We start from the raw sequence: 5,274 nt of genomic DNA on the forward strand, positions 1-5,274 counted from the left end.
AACTGAGCTGGCTTCATGAGGTGTTTTTCAGCAAATTTAACTCTGGCCTGTCTATTTTTGGAATTGATGAATGGTTTGCATCTAGATGTGAACCCTTTGTATTTACTTTCATGGAGTCTTCTCTTTACTGTTGACTTAGAGACAGATACACCTACTTCACTGAGAGTGTTCTGGACTTCAGTTGATGTTGTGAACGGGTTCTTCTTCACCAAAGAAAGTATGCGGCGATCATCCACCACTGTTGTCATCCGTGGACGCCCAGGCCTTTTTGAGTTCCCAAGCTCACCAGTCAATTCCTTTTTTCTCAGAATGTACCCGACTGTTGATTTTGCTACTCCAAGCATGTCTGCTATCTCTCTGATGGATTTTTTCTTTTTTTTCAGCCTCAGGATGTTCTGCTTCACCTCAATTGAGAGTTCCTTAGACCGCATGTTGTCTGGTCACAGCAACAGCTTCCAAATGCAAAACCACACACCTGTAATCAACCCCAGACCTTTTAACTACTTCATTGATTACAGGTTAACGAGGGAGACGCCTTCAGAGTTAATTGCAGCCCTTAGAGTCCCTTGTCCAATTACTTTTGGTCCCTTTAAAAAGAGGAGGCTATGCATTACAGAGCTATGATTCCTAAACCCTTTCTCCGATTTGGATGTGAAAACTCTCATATTGCAGCTGGGAGTGTGCACTTTCAGCCAATATTATATATATAATTGTATTTCTGAACATGTCTTTGTAGACAGCTAAAATAACAAAACTTGTGTCACTGTCCAAATATTTCTGTATGTATATATATATATATATATATATATATATATATATATATATATATATATATATATATATATTGCATAGTACTTATAATGAAGTTACTAGGCTGTAAAGTAAGTGATAGTTAAGTGTTGGGACTAGTCTACAATGGGAGGGGTTAGTTCACAGGGAAAGAGACGGTTCCATCTGGAGGAGTTAGTGAAAATCTAGTGATACGGACCATTAGTATGTAAGTCGTGAAGGTCGCATACGGAGGGTGACCTGTGGCAGAGAACAAAGGAAGTAGATTGGAGCCGAGATAGCGTGATCCTTGAGTGCTGACCGAGACACTGAACCCTAGAGATCGATGAGGCTAGAGACCGGCTACCCAGATAGAAGGGGACGGAGGACAGAACTTTAGTGCCAGGTCCCTAACCATAAAGGTAACAGGTTAATACTAACTGGAGGGTGAACAAAGTCGGGTTTCTCAGGTGGAGGTCCCCCAAATGTCCAAGAGCGTAAGACTCTACTGCGGCATTACTGGCTACTCCTTATCCTCCTCCTCTACGAGGCTAAGAGATGCAGATACAGAAGTGTCTGGGAGCACAAGGCTCTACTCTGGCAATGGTACGGGGAGATTACACGTGGAGTCACTGGAAGGGAAGGTGATCACCACTAGTTGCACTGTAGCATTGGGCTGGGTTGTTGTAACACCCATGCCGGAGTCCTCGCACATTCCTGCCCCCTCCCCTGGGAAGGACGTCGGTTTCCTCACCTGTCCAGGCATCCTGATGCAGCGGTCCCGCTCCATGCCGCTGCCTCACGGAGCGTCTGTACACCTTGCAGGCTTCCGACCTCTGCCAATATGGTGCATCCACGGCCACACCCTCTTTATTAAAGGGCCAGCATCCTCCTAACCTGGAAGTGTCTCCCAGGTCAGCTGGGAGGCTGCAGGTACTTAAGGCAGCTCTGCCCTATGGGAGGTGCCTGGGCAATGAGTTAGTTTCATTGCTAGTTGTCAGGTCCCTCAGTGCTGCTGATATTGTGCTGTCTGCTGCTGCCGATACTTGTTTATATTTCATTACTGTGCAGCCTTGGTGTTCCGCTGCTGCAGCTACCTTCCACGCTGACCGGCAAACTCCATACCCGCTTCTGCAATTATCCATGCCGGCCGCTGCTGCTGTATCATTCATCCATCCCGTACGGAACCTCAACACCTGCTGCCGCTGTAACCTATTTCCAGAGACTGTCGTTTCCATACCCCTGGGGCCAGCCATCGCAGCACCAGTCTTCCCGAGTGGCATCCAGGCTCACACCTGCAGCGCAACACCCTCACCATTAGGGGCTCTGGAGAAAACCAGGTGTAGGTTAGTAGTCAAGCCCCTCTGGGTTTTCTGTGTGCTGTGGCCCAGTGGTTTCACTAACACCTCTGTTCGCCCGGTGAGCAAAACAGTTGTGCAAGGACTCACAGGACCAGTAAGACCGGAAGCAACCTAGTGTGAACTGGGACGGTATCTGAACATGCCTTGTAGAATTGAAAGGTGCTTGAAGATAGTTGTCCGCTATCTGGTGTGTAATGTTGTTGCAGAAGATGGTGAGTAAAGTGTTATTTAAAGTGAACTGTTGGTCTCCTTGTGAGTACGAGTCGTCATCCGGTCCTGGCCACACGATGTCTGTGGCAACATGCGGCCTGCAGGGATTTACAGCCCACATGGCACAAGTCCAGACACCCAGCCTCATGTAGCGTGCTGGGGCATCCGGAATTAACCCTTCGCCCACGACTATCGCCCCGTTGCACTGTAAAAAGCACAATCCGGGGCATGCAGTTTCCATCTTATGTGTAACCCAAAGTGGATGCACCCGCAAAGCTACCAAGCCGCAAAGACTTTCATGTTTTCTGTGTTTAAAGGGGTGTCCGGCCTCAGGGTGAGGCACTGGGAAAAAGATTAAGCTAACATATTGCACCATGACACCACAACATTTAGGTTATATTTGTTGCACAGCTTCCAGCCTCCCAGTTTCACAAGAAAGTTCACAGAGCAGATTACATGGGATAACAAGCTTTTTACTTCTTAGGATAAGGTAAAATATGCACAGTCATACAGCATTGTATCAGGAAGAGAAAGCGAAACCAGAAAGAATAACAAGAGACTTTTTACAATAGAGTAAGGAAACTTTACACAACATCGCCATCTACTGTTAGATCAGTATAAAGTCCTCCTTCACACAGTTAAAGAAGTCCTCATCTGTTGCATATACCAACAATATTTACATGCGCTGATTCCAGATTGTTAAAGCACCACTCCAGCAGGTTTTTTTATTGCACCGTTTGAAGTGCGGATTTATATCTAAGTGCCCTGCCCCCTGTCTTATATTCACCGGCATCTTCATCTTCTGTCGACACCACTCCTTTCGATTTCCAGTGATTTGTGAGCTGCCGGCAGCTCCAGTGTTCCATGGAGAGCGCCGAAGGTCACAACTCAATACAAGTCTATGAGAGCCTCGTTCTGGCTCTCATAGACTTGTATTGAGCTCTTGTGACGTAACTTTTGACTTCCAGCCATTCAGAAGTTAAGGGCACAAGATGGCACCGCAGGACAGGAGCAGCGTTGGTAAATACAAGGTGAGTATATGACACGGGGCTCACACTTAAAGCACCACTCCCGTGCCAGAGCATGTGCCAGAGCATTGCTGTATGTAGCAGAAATCACAATCTTCTTTGAAGCCCGGCCACAGAATGTTTTCAAAGGATCGCTGCTGTAAGGACAAGCATGGAGATCTTCTGCAAACCCCTGCAACCCATCGGCACCCCACAATCACATACATTATGGGAGTGCCGATAGGAACTTAACATGGCGCTGGCCCTTGAGCCCTCTCTATACACTCGCTTTTGACTTGCGCCGTACATGTATGGCGGGTGTTATGAAGGGGTTAATATATACCACCAGGAGCCCACACATTCTAGACATATATACACACCACCAGGAGCCCATACTTTCTAGGCATATATACACAACACCAGGAGCCCATATAATCTTGACCAGGCCTGCACAACATACGGCCCGCCAACGCCTTGGCCATGGATCTGTCTGGCAGTGGCTGCTCCCGGCATCTAATATTCAAATGTATTTGCATCACCTAAAATACATTTGAAAACCTGAGTACTGGCACTGGGGCAGAGCGGAGGACAGCTTGTTAGCTCCCTGCTCCGACATGCAGGAGCATGATTAGGTGATCACCCTGCTGACGTCATCATGCTGGCGAAGGCGGCAGACACATCGACCCCAGTAGTGCTCCATGGCAAGACTAAAGATTAAATGTGTGCCATGGACCACACGCTATGGAGACATATTGTGAAAGGGGGCACAAGACTGCGAGGGATAGTGGGGTGACGGGCAGTGGGGTGGGGGGATATTATGGAATGGGGCAGTTTAAGATATTTTGGATAGGGTGTGTGTGTGTGGGGTGGTGATATCATGGAGTGGCTCAGGGTGGGGGGGTAGTGTGTGTAGGAGGAATATTATGGAGGGTCAGTGTGGGGGATATAATAAAGATGGGCATTGTGGGGAGGAATTTTATGGAGAGGGGCAGTGTGGGGTGCAATATGATGGAGAGGGGCAGTGTGGGGGAGATATTAAGGAGATGGGCAGTGTGGTGGGGACGACTTATGGTAAGGGGCAGACTGGGCGGATATTATAGAGAGGAGCAATGAGGGGAGATATTATGAAGAGGGGCAGTGTGGGGGCATGACATCATAGAGAGGGGCAATGTGGGAGAACAACATTAGGGAGACGGGCAATGTGACAGGATATTATGGAGAGGGACAGTGTGGTAGGATATTATGGACAGGGGCAGTGTTGGGGGCTACTATGGAGAGGGGCAGTGTGGGGGGACAACATTAGAGAGAGGGGTAATGTGGCGGGATATTATGGACAGGGGCAGTTTGAGGGGATATTATGGAGGGGGGCAATGTGGGGGGATATGCTTCCTGAAGAAAGTGTTTAAATGTGCATACCTTCTTTATAAGTCTCTACAGATTTATGCATTTTGTGTTTGTGGGATCAGTATACAGAATATTACTCTTCAGTTAATCACTTGTAACACTATGACCCACTACAATTAATATCTTATGTACTCTATCTGCACTATGTACAGTATCTATGTAGTGAACATTATGCACAATAGCGCTATTTTATACTAGACTCTTCAGCTGTGGTGTCCTTGCGATTGACAGTAACCTTGATCATTTTTAATATTGTTGTAGCCCATGTAGCTTATTTCATTTTAATGTAAATAAAAGTATTTTTATTGGCGTACTTTATTCTCTTATGTTTTTTGTTCATTAGTTTCAGTAGTAAGATTGTCCTGCAACAAATAAGGAAACTTTTTTTTCTTAATTATTGTTCAGTTTTATTATTATTAATAATATTTTTTTATTATTATTATTATTATTATTATTGTTATGAATCTTTGTAATACCTTTTATATGCCTGTTTTGCCTTTTTTTTTTTTTTACTTCCAAACACC

This window comes from Anomaloglossus baeobatrachus, chromosome 7 (assembly GCF_048569485.1).
Source record: "Anomaloglossus baeobatrachus isolate aAnoBae1 chromosome 7, aAnoBae1.hap1, whole genome shotgun sequence".
Classification (NCBI taxonomy): domain Eukaryota; kingdom Metazoa; phylum Chordata; class Amphibia; order Anura; family Aromobatidae; genus Anomaloglossus; species Anomaloglossus baeobatrachus.